This window comes from Oncorhynchus mykiss, chromosome 27, assembly GCF_013265735.2.
Source record: "Oncorhynchus mykiss isolate Arlee chromosome 27, USDA_OmykA_1.1, whole genome shotgun sequence".
Lineage (NCBI taxonomy): Eukaryota > Metazoa > Chordata > Actinopteri > Salmoniformes > Salmonidae > Oncorhynchus > Oncorhynchus mykiss.
The window spans coordinates 26,069,844-26,082,401 of NC_048591.1; the positions used below are offsets into that span (position 1 = coordinate 26,069,844).

A 12,558-nucleotide genomic window follows, 5' to 3' on the forward strand; every position below is an offset into this window, starting at 1 on the left:
AACAACAGCAGTACCAGCAGCAGTAATTACAGCAGTAATAACAGCAGTAACAACAGCAGTAACAACAGCAGTAACAGCAGCAGTAACAACAGCAGTAACAACAGCAGTAACAACAGCAGTACCAGCAGCAGTAATTACAGCAGTAACAACAGCAGTAACAACAGCAGTAACAACAGCAGTAACAGCAGTAACAACAGCAGTAACAGCAGTAACAACAGCAGTAACAGCAGTAACAACAGCAGTAACAGCAGTAACAACAGCAGTAACAACAGCAGTAACAACAGCAGTAACAGCAGCAGTAACAACAGCAGTAACAGCAGTAACAACAGCAGTAACAGCAATAACAACAGTAACAACAGCAGTAACAACAGTAACAACAGTAACAACAGCAGTAACAGCAGTAACAACAGCAGTAACAACAGCAGTAACAGCAGTAACAACAGCAGTAACAGCAGTACCAACAGCAGTAACAACAGAAGTAACAACAGCAGTAACAACAGAAGTAACAACAGCAGTAACAACAGCAGTACCACCAGCAGTACCACCAGCAGTAACAACAGCAGTAACAACAGCAATAACTACAGCAGTACCACCAGCAGTAACAACAGCAGTAACAACAGCAATAACTACAGCAGTAACACCAGCAGTACCACCAGCAGTAACAGCAGTAACAACAGCAGTAACAAAAGCAGCAACAGCAGTAACAATAGCAGTAACAATAGCAGTAACAGCAGTAACAACAGCAGTAACACCAGCAGTAACAATAGCAGTAACAGCAGTAACACCGGCAGTAACAACAGCAGTAACAACGGCAGTAACAACAGCAGTAACAACAGAAGTAACAACAGCAGTACCAACAGCAGTAACACCAGCAGTAACAACAGCAGTAACAACAGCAGTAACAACAGCAGTAACAATAGCAGTAACAACAGCAGTAACAACAGAAGTAACAACAGCAGTAACAACAGCAGTACCAACAGCAGTAACAACAGCAGTAACAATAGCAGTAACAACAGCAGTAACAACAGCAGTAACACCAGCAGTAACAATAGCAGTAACAGCAGCAGTAACAACAGCAGTAACAACAGAAGTAAGAACAGCAGTAACAACAGCAGTAATAACAGCAGTAACAACAGCAGTAACAATAGCAGTAACAACAGCAGTAAATACAGCAGTACCACCAGCTGTAACAACAGCAGTAACTACAGCAATAACTACAGCAGTACCACCAGGAGTAACAACAGCAATAACTACAGCAGTACCACCAGCAGTAACAACAGCAGTAACAACAGCAGTAACTACAGCAGTACCACCAGCAGCACCACCAGCAGTAACAACAGCAGTAACAACAGCAGTAACAGTGACATCTATGGACAAAGCCACTCTGCAGGGACACAGCTGCTGTCTCAGGAGGTAAAGGGCTTTCTGGAGGGGGAGAGGGGGAGAGGGGAGGCAGACGGAGTGGACTACTGGTCAGACTCAGAAGGCAAGCACACCATCCACCGCTTCCGACCATATTACTTGCCAATATCCAATCTCCAGATAACAAGATGGACAAAATTAGGGCACAAGTTGCCTTCCAGAGAGACATCAGAGATTGTAACGTTCTCTGTTTCACAGAAACATGGCTCACTCGGGATACGTGTATGCTGTCAGAGTCTGTACAGCCACCCGGTTTAACCACACATCGCGCCGACAGAAACAAACATCTATCTGGTAAGAAGAAGGGCGGGGGTGTATGCCTTATGATTAACGAGTTGTGGTGTGATCATAACAACATACAGAAAGTCAAGTCCTTTTGTTCACCTGACCAAAAATTCCTTACAATGCATTATCTACCAGGAGAATTGTCTTCGATTATAATCACAGTCGTGTACATCCCCCCCAAGCAAACACCTCGACAGCCCTGAAAGAACTTCATTGGATTCTATGTAAACTGAAAACCACATATCCTGAGGCTGCATTTATTGTTGCTGGGGATTTTAACAAGGCTAATCTGAAAACAAGGCTCCCTAAATTTGATCAGCATATCGAATGCGCGACCCGGGCTGGGAAAATTCTGGATCATTGTTACTCTAACTTCCACGACGCATACAAAGCCCTCCCTCGCCCTCCTTTCGGCAAATCTGACCATGACTCAATTTTGTTGCTCCCAGCCTATAGAAAGAAACTTCAACAGGAAACACCCATGCTCAGGTCTGTTCAATGCTGGTCCGACCAATCTGATTCCACGTTTCAAGATTGCTTCGATCACGTGGACTGGGATATGTTCCGGATAGCATTCGAACAACAACATTTATGTATATGCTGATTCGGTGAGCGAGTTTATTAGCAAGTGCATCTGTGATGTCGTACCCACAGTGACTATTAAAACCTTCCCCAACCAGAAACCGTGGATTGATGGCAGCATTCGCGCAAAACTGAACGCGCGAATCACTGCTTTTAATCAGGGCAAGGCGACCGGAAACATGACCGAATACAAACAGTAGCTAATCCCTCCGCAAGGCAATCAAACAAGTTAAGCGTCAGTATAGAGACAAAGTAGAGTTGCAATTTAACGGCTCAGACACAAGAGGAATGTGGCAGGGTCTACAGTCAATCACGGACTACGTGAGTAAAACATTTAAACGTGTTAACCCTCGCAAGGCTGCCGGGCCAGACTGCATCCCTAGCCACGTCCTCAGAGCATGCGCAGACCAGCTGGCTGGTGTGTTTACGGACATAATCAATCAATCCCTATCCCAGTCTGCTGTTCCCACATGCTTCAAGAGAGCCACCATTGTTCCTGTTCCCAAGAAAACTAAGGTAACTGAACTAAATTACTATAGCCCCGTAGTGCTCACTTCCGTCATCATGAAGCGCTTTGAGAGACTACTCAAGGATCATATCACCTCCACCCTACCTGACACCCTAGACCCACTCCAATTTGCTTACCGCCCCAATAGGTCCACAGATGACGCAATCGCAATCACACTGAACACTGCCCTAACCCATCTGGACAAGAGGAATACCTATGTAAGAATGCTGTTCTCGTTATTAAGCTCAAGACCCTGGGCCCTGCGCAACTGGGTCCTGGACTTTCTTTTCTTATTTTTTTTTACCCCTTTTTCTCCCCAATTTCGTGGTATCCAATTGTTGTAGTAGCTACTATCTTGTCTCATCGCTACAACTCCCGTATGGGCTTGGGAGAGACGAAGGTTGAAAGTCATGCGTCCTCTGATACACAACCCAACCAGCCGCACTGATTCTTAACACAACGCGCATCCAACCCGGAAGCCAGCCGCACCAATGTGTCGGAGGCTACACCGTGCACCTGGCAACCTTGGTTAGCGCGCACTGCGCCCGGCCCGCCACAGGAGTCGCTGGTGCGCGATGAGACAAGGACATCCCTACCGACCAAGCCCTCCCTAACCCAGACAATGCTAGGCCAATTGTGCGTCGCCCCACGGACGCGGCCGGTTACGACAGAGCCTGGGCGCGAACCCAGGGACTCTGATGGCACAGCTGGCGCTGCAGTACAGCGCCCTTAACCACTGCGCCACCCGGGAGGCCCTGGTCCTGGACTTTCTGATGGGCCATCCCCAAGTGGTGAGGGTAGGAAACAACATCTCCACCCGCTGATCCTCAACACTGGGGCTCCACAAGTGTGTGTTCTCAGCCCTCTCCTGTATTCCCTGTTCAACCATGACTGCATGGCCATGCACACCTCCAACTCAATCAGCAAGCTTGCAGATGACACTACAGTGGTAGGCTTGATTACCAACAACGACGAGACGGCCTACAGGGAGGAGGTGAGGGCCCTCGGAGTGTGGTGTCAGGAAAATAACCTCACACTCAACGTCAACAAATCAAAGGAGATGATCGTGGACTTCAGGAAACAGCAGAGGGAGCAACCCCCTATCCACATCAATGGCACAGCAGTGGAGAAGGTCCACCCACACAGACAGTGTGGTGAAGAGGCTGAAAAAATGTGTCTTGTCACCGAAAATCCTCACTAACCTTTACAGGTGCACAATCGAGAGCATCCTGTTGGGCTGTATCACGGCCTGGTATGGCAACTGCTCCGCCCACAACCGCAAGGCTCTCCAGAGGGTAGTGATGTTTGCACAACGCATCACTGGGGGCAAACTACCTGCCCTCCAAGACACCTACACCACCTCATGTCACAGGAAGGTCAAAAAGACAACAACCACCTGAGCCACTGCCTGTTCAACCCCCGATATCTTCCAGAAGGCGATGTCAGTACAGGTGCATCAAAGCTGGGACCGAGAGACTGAAAAACAGCTTCTATCTCAAGGCCATCAGACTGTTAAACAGCCATCACTAACACTGAGTGGCTCTAGCCACTTTAATAATTAAAAATCAGATGTAATAAATGTATCACTAGTCACTTTAAATAATGCCACTTTATCTAATGTTTACATATCAAATCAAATCAAATGTATTTATATAGCCCTTCTTACATCAGCTGATATCTCAAAGTGCTTCACGCATCACGCCGACAGAAACAAACATCTCTCTGGTAAGAAGAAAGGGTCTGAATACTTATGTAAATGTGATGTTTCAGTTTTTATTTTATTTTTTATAAATTAGCAATATTTTCAAAACCTGATTTTGCTTTGTCATTATGGGGTATTGTGTGTACATTGATGAGGATTATTATTTTTTACATCAGTTTTAGAATAAGGCTGTAACATAACAAAATGTGGAAAAGTCAAGGGGTCTCAGTGAGCTAATCCATTTCGGAAGCCTAGACTTAAAGCCCATTTTTATTTGATCCAAAAATGTGGTCGGTGGCTCCATATGTGTGACACAATTGCGGAGCCTCTGGAGGCATGCAGAGGCCAAATCGAGCTCCATACTGCATCACCATACTCCTCTCAAATGTTGTAACAATGTGGAGGGCTATGTATAGCTCTAATTGATCAGTTGAAAGAACAGACCACTTTCAGTTGAAAAATATTTTTTTTAGTTTGGGACAGCCCTACAGCAGACAAACGCAAGCAGCGAGCGCAATGCCCGATGGAGCATAATCTAAGACACCACAACATCCTCTTACAGTTTTAGGCCTGGCTGGTTGAGTACAATTTATTATGTGTTTGCTTTTCAGCTGTTTATTAAAAGGCCAGTCGAGACTGGTGGTGGTGAGGCTATCAGGCCAGAGAAGTAGTGGAGAAATAATCCCTACTTCCCTCCCGCTCTCCGTCCCTCGCTCCATCCCTCCCTGTTGTCTGCGTGTAACTGGTGGTGGCAGCTCTGAGTGAATGAATAATGTAGCACAAAGGGGTCTGGCCACGCTGGCATCACTCTGGGAACAATTGCTGTGGTTAATATTCATTGCATGGAGATTTGCAGGGTAAAGGGAGAGCCCCTATGAATCACTTTACGCTCTGCTTCCGCACAGCAAAATTCCTCTAGCTCTGTAATCTGAATGTAAAGGTGGCAGATGCCATGTCACTGGTGGCAAGACTGCCCTGGTTTTAATGTTGCCCTGTCTGGGAGAGGATGGATGCAGACTGAGGGGAGAGTTTCTCTCTCTGTGAAATAGGGCAGGTGTGTTTGTGTGAAGAGTGCTACGCTATGCTCTACTCGCTCCTGTACCCTTTCCACACATTGCCTCAGGCTGGTTAAGATCCCTGAATCTGCTGAAAACCCTATTGCATTCAAAAAGCAAAACAACATGTTTTGAGCCGACATCAAAAAAGTTGTGTATTTCACCCAGTGGAACAAGGTTGAAGACATATATCAGTGCAGTCCGAATGAAAGTAGATGGTCTTTACAAGCAGCCACATGCTGGCCATACTTTTGCTTAGCTCTAGAACCCTGCCGATCTCTTTTAAAATTTTCTGGCAGAGTTTGGCTACAGTGGCCAGGTCTTTTCTCCTCTAACCCGGCCAGTCATTCATACCCAGTGCGTCGGGCTGTGAAGTATGCATGGCGGTGATATACATGTTAACTCATGAGTTATGGCTGACCGTTCTGGGCAAGCGTGGCCAAATGTATATTTTGTACCATCAGCATTCTACACTATGTACTGTTAGGTCTGTGTGTCACAGAATCCAATGACAGGCCCTGTTCAATAAAGCAGATTTGGATGCTATTTGCTGACAGAGTGAGAGAGAGAGAGAGAGAGAGAGAGAGAGAGAGAGAGAGAGACCCGGTGAGAGAGAGAGAGAGAGAGAGAGAGAGAGAGAGAGAGAGACAGAGAGAGAGACAGAGAGAGACAGAGACAGAGAGAGAGAGAGAGAGAGACAGAGAGAGAGACAGAGAGAGAGACAGAGACAGAGACAGAGACAGAGAGAGACCCGGGTGAGAGAACAGCTGGGTGTTGGGCTGCCTCATGCCAGGAAACAACATGGATATGCCAGGTGCTGACACCAAATCCATGTACAGTTTCACTGTAGTTTGGACTAAAATGCATCAGTTTGAATGCTATGTCAGAGTATGGGTTAAGAACACTGATATGGCAGTGATAAGCCAAAATTCTATTTGACCATAATCCTTAAAATTATTACATAAATTATTACTGGGTGGTTCGAGCACTGAATGCTGATTGGCTGCCAGACGTAAATTTGTTCAATCATAGCCATGGTATAAAATACATAATCAACTCTGGGCTCTATGCATTCTCTGGATAATAATGCAACTCTGTGAAAGGTCACACCTTCCTCGTCGTCAATATTTTCCAGAGAAGAGTATCCTTTACTCAACCAATCCAAAATGTTTCTAGTGCCCTCTTTTTCCCCCTTTCAACAGTGGCCTGTAGTGGCTTGTTCGACATGACATCTACAAAAACATGTTTGTCCAGAATGCCTGATGTCATGATGGGTGTCAGCATATTTGGACTGGATGAGTTGAAATTTCAAGGAAACTTGGTTTATCCAACTTGACACATGCGTATGGACTTGGGACAGTGTCCCAGACTGGGGTAATTGCAGCCACATCGAGCTGTCTTTTCCAATGAGAGCACTGGGAGCCTCTGTTAATAATGTTAGAATACTACCCTGCGGCACAATCCGAGCTCTAATTGAATGATTTTTACATTTAGCTATTGCGGCCAGCAAGCTTATTACTGCTTGCCTTCTGCCCAGACCATCCCGACCATCCTAGTGCTGCCAATGTAAAATAAAATGGGTGAGGGGTTATAGTCCATCTCGTTAACTGAGGCATGGGCATCTTATTAGCATAATAGGCTAAACATGCTGCCCGTTGTGCTGATTAGATCTGGAATGTAGGACAGAACATCAGACAATGGTTTTCTGTTTCCAGAGTGGGGGAGGTGCTGGATGTGTAAGTAGGGGTGACTTGGGCACAAGGTAACATGAGCACAATGCATAACTAAATAACTCCAATGAGAAGCCACTTAGAAAACTGTTATTCAATGTGCTAGTGCTTGATTAGCTAGGAAGTTTTGCTTAAATCATTTTTAGTTTTATTTACACCATTTTTTTTTTCAGGCCCAATTCTAAATATTCTTGCTGCCTCTTTTTTATTATTGATCTGTGGCACATTTCCCATGTATTTAATCATATATCATTTTTATCAGCAGTAAGTGGTCTTTTGACTTGTATAGTTGATTACAATAATTATGGTATTTTCTTGCAAGACTCATATTAGACTCAGACTTGAAATGGGGGTACATTGTAACATTTGTTCAAACTAAACCCTGACCTAAAACTATATTTATATGGTATTTAGACACATTCACATAATGATATAAAATCCGTTCTTTACATGAAGTTTGCCAGTACCATAAAAAAATGAAAAAAGTCATAGTCATACTTTTTAATGGTAAACCTATCTTATATAAGTATATACATTTTGGTTACTACATTTTAGGTCAGTATGACATGCCTAAAAGATAAAATGAAAATATTATATTTTGCCCATATAGTGTATTTTAATCCAAATATCAGTTTTAAATCACAGCAGTTTTCAATTATTAGCCCTCATTTTTACCATTGAAGACCGTGTTACAATTAACCCCGTGGCCTGTTATTCGAACCTCTTCTTGTCCCAGTTTGTAATCCCCACATGTTTTAAGATGACCACAATCATCCCTGTTCCTTAGAATTCCAATGCTTCATGCAACAATGATTACTGCCATGTAGCACTCACTTCTGAAATAATGAAGTGCTTCGAAAGGCTGGTTATAGCACACATTAACTCCACCATCTCAGCCACCCTAGACCCACTCCAATTTGCTTACTGCTCCAACAGATCCATAGATGACACAATCTCAATTGCTCTCAACATTGCCCTCATCCACCTAGATAAGAGGAATACCTATGTGAGAATGCTGTTCATTGTCTACAGCTCAGTGTTCAACACCATTATCCCCTCCAAGCTCGTACCCTTCCTCTGAAACTGGATCCTGGACTTCCTGATGGGCTGACCCCAGGGTGTGAGGGTAGGCAACATCACCTTCACCACGCTGACCCTTAACACAGGTTAGTGCTTAGTTCCCTCCTGGACTCCCTGTTCACCCAAGACTGTGTGGCCACGCATGACTCCAACACAATTATCAAGTTCGCTGACGACACGACAGAGGTAGGTCTTTTCACCAGCGACGATGAGTCAGCCTATAGGAAGGAGGTCAGTGACCTGGCAGTGTGGTTGCCGGAGCAGCAAACTCTCCCTCAACGTCAGCAAGACAAAGAATATGATCTTGGACTACAGGAATCGGGGGGTGCGCACGGCCCCATCCACATCGACGGGGTGGCAGTGGAGCAGGTAGACAGCTTCAAGTTCCTCAGTGCCATATCACTAAAGACTTGAAACGGTCCAAACACATACGTCCAGTCATGAAGAAAGCACGACAGTGCCTCTTCCCCCTCAGAAGGTTGAAATAGTTTGGCATGGGCCCTCAAATCCTGTAAAGGGTCTTCTTCTGTACCATTGAGAGCATATTGACTGGCTGCATCACTGCTTGGTATGGAAATACCACCGCCCCCTATCGCATGGCGCTACAGGGATTTGTGCGGACAGCCCAGTATATCACTGGGGCCGAGCTCCCTGCCATCCAGGACCTCTATAAACGGAGGTGTGAAAAGACCCCAACCACCCAGGCCATAGACTCTTTTCTCTGCTGCTGCACGGAAAGAGGTACCGGTGCATCAAGTCTGACACCAACAGACTCTTGAACAGCTTCTATCCCTAAGCAAAACTACTGATAAATAGCTCACAAAATAGCTACACGGACCAAGTTTACCTTGCATCTTTTTGATCTTATATTTCAACATTTTGCACACTCACAGGGCGCTACACACTCACACACACAGTTACTCCAACACACACACAAACACTCACTCCTTCATTTTCTCACTCATACATAATATGCACATACATTTATACTGACTCGACACACTCGCACACCCACTCACATGCAAGCTGCTGCTACTTTGTTTATCTTATATCCTGTTGCCTATAGTCACCTTACCCTATACACATCTAGCATCCCTGTAAATATGGTATTGGAACTGACTTTTTAAATATGTCCTGTATATAAACAGCAAAAAAAGAAACATCCCTTTTTCAGGACCGTGTCTTTGAAAGATAATAATCCGCAAAAATTCAAATAACTTCACAGATCTTCATTGTAAAGGGTTTAAACACTGTTTCCCATGCTTGAACCATCAATGAACCATGAACAATTAATGAACATGTACCTGTGGAACGGTCGTTAGGACACTAACAGCTTACAGACGGTAGGCAATTAAGGTCACAGTTATGAAAACTTAGGACACTACAAAGGCCTTTCTACTGACTCTGAAAAAGACCAAAAGAAGGATGCCCAGGGTCCCTGCTCATCTGTATGAACGTGTCTTAGGCATGCTGCAAGGAGGCATGAGGACTGCAGATGTGGCCAAGGCAATAACTTGCAATGTCCGTACTGTGAGACGGCTTGTCTCTGTCACCGGCAACAACGTCGCCTATGGGCACAAACCCACCGTCGTTGGACTAGACAGGACTGGCAAAAAGTGCTCTTCACTGACGAGTCACGGTTTTGTCTCACCAGGGGTGATGGTTGGATTTGCGTTTATCGTCGAATGGAATGAGCGTTACACCGAGGCCTGTACTCTGGAGCAGGATCAATTTGGAGGTGTAGGGTCCGTCATGGTCTGGGGAGGTGTGTCATAACATCATCGGACTGAGCTTGTTGTCATTGCAGGCAATCTCAACTTTGTGCTTCACAGGGAAGACATACTCCTCCCACATGTGGTACCCTTCCTGCAGGCTCATCCTGACATGACCCTCCAGCATGACAATGCCACCAGCCATACTGCTAGTTCTGTGCGTGATTTCCTGCAAGACGGGAATGTCAGTGTTAGTGTTCTGCCATGACCAGCAAGGAGCACAGATCTCAATCCCATTAAGCACGTCTGGGACCTTTTGCATCGGATTTTGAGGGCTAGGGCCATTCCCCCCAGAAATGTCCGGGAACTTGCAGGTGCCTTGGTGGAAAAGTGGGGTAACATCTCACAGCAAGAACTGGCAAATCTGGTGCAGTCCATGAGGAGGAGATGCACTGCAGTACTTAATGCAGCTGGTGGCCACACCAGATACTGACTTACTTTGACCCCCCTTTGTTCAGGAAGACATTATTTCATTTCTGTTGGAGTGTACACAACATTAGGAACACCTTCCTAATATTGAGATTCACCCCCTTTTGCCCTCAGAACAGCCTCAATTTGTGTACAAAATGTTAGGAACATCTGCTCTTTCCATGACATAGACTGACCAAGTGAATCCAGTTGAAAGCTAGGATCCCTTATTGATGTTACTTGTTAAATCCGTTACAATCCATGTAGATGAAGGGGGGGGGTAAGTAAGTATGCTTACTTACTTACTTTATTGTGTATTTCAAAACTTGTGGGGGGGTGGGCATTTTACTTCTGCCACTTTCGGTTGAATTGTAAAAGACTGGTATGGCCCAGAAATGTTTTTGCAGTGTGTGACGGTAGCTAAGATATATATGTTGTTTAGATAAAAGTGTACCTCAAATAATATTCAAAAAATAAGCAAAATTGTTTGTGCCCTGGTCTCCACTACACGTCCACTGTGTTAGTACAAAAGTGACTGTTAGTACAGTGTTAATACACTGGCACCTGTGTCTGATAAGGGAGCAAACACAGAAACTGCATCATTAGCACAAGGATTAGCAAGGGTAGAGTACCTGTCGAAAATGAGAAAATACAGCCCACTCTCCAGAAATAGCGAGTTTGGCTTAAGTCTGTTTTTCTAAGCCAGTGCCCTTTTTGTTTCTCTGGACACACTTGTTATTTCTTGTTAGAGGTGGTGAAGGGTTCCCCTGAGTCGCCAGGGAAACAGTGCTGCCTGACGGTCCAGGGTTCAGAAGACAAGCCGTGCGTTCTTTCTCTTAGTGTATTTGTGTACTGTCTGTACACTCACTATTTGAGCAGGAAGGAGCATGATTATGGGGATTATCATTGGTTCCTCATGTCAGTGACTGACTGATAGGTTAGGCCATCTGATTCCCTGCACTTTCACACTGCCTGCATGGCTCTGTAGTCTACTGCATACAATATGCATGGCTTAAATCTCCAACACTTCCACAATGCTGCTACAGCTACACATGTACAGGGACTCAGGACAAAGATGCAAATCTTCCCTCATGTTAGGATCTTTATCAGCATTAAAAAAATGAAATCTTCATGATTATAATGTCTCTGTTTGTGCTCCTGCTGCAAGTACCTCTGCATTTCTACTGAAGGGTGTAATCAGGCATGGAGAGTGAGAGACATAAATATTATTTACCTTATTCGTAGACTTCAGTGACGGACTGCTATTCCTACCACATGCTACGGAAGGACTCCCATTCATTATCAAAGTCCTGCTTTTGTCCCTGCTTGTTGTGCCTGTTTCTGCTTCTCTGTGTGCCTTGTCATAGACAGAGGCAGCATTCAAAGCATCCCTTTATTTTCTCCCGCTGTGGCAGCTGACACCGGTTTTCAAGCCTTGGATGATTGATGGAGAAAAGAGGGAAACTAAAAGACAGAGAAGAAGAATTTCTCCGGCTTAATTATCTTTCCTTCTCTCCTCCGTGCAGGCTCACACACAAACACATGCGAACGAGGGGGGATGTCAGAGAGAAAAAGGCAATGTGTTTTGCTCCGTGGTAGTCCTTCTCCTCCTCTCTATATCTGTCCCTCCCTCCCTCTCTCTGTCTATCTCTGTCTCTGTTACCGCGACTCGGCAGTTGTCACAGAGACAGGCTGTGCTGTGCTGTCGTAACGGGGGAGATGGCTCTTCGCGTGGAAAGACATCTGTGAATGTCTTTATGTGGGACAAAAGTAGCCTCTTAGGCAAGGCAGAGACCCCCTTCCCCTTATAGAAATGGTCTCGCTAATGGCATGTACCATTAAGGCTCAGAGCAGGGTGGGATGCAGCAGAGAGAGAGGGATCAGGGAATAGAGAGAGGCAGGCAGATATATTTTATTTTAACTTTAACTAGGCAAGTCAGTAAAGAACAAATTATTATTTCACAATGACGGCCTACCCCGGTCAAACCCTCCCATTACTCAGACGATGCTGGGC

The 12,558-nt window shown here is 45.2% G+C and overlaps 1 protein-coding gene across 2 annotated transcripts in view; it reads right to left on the bottom strand.

The window, feature by feature from the left end:
• The window catches only part of LOC110507868 (galactosylgalactosylxylosylprotein 3-beta-glucuronosyltransferase 1), a 97,734-nt gene extending 85,416 nt beyond the window's left edge, over positions 1-12,318 (bottom strand). For both annotated transcript variants that reach the window (XM_021588249.2, XM_021588247.2), the window contains exon 1: positions 11,779-12,318. The gene's annotated coding sequence lies outside the window, so the exon portion shown is untranslated. The remainder of the gene's footprint in view (positions 1-11,778) is intronic.
• Positions 12,319-12,558: the final 240 nt, after the last annotated feature.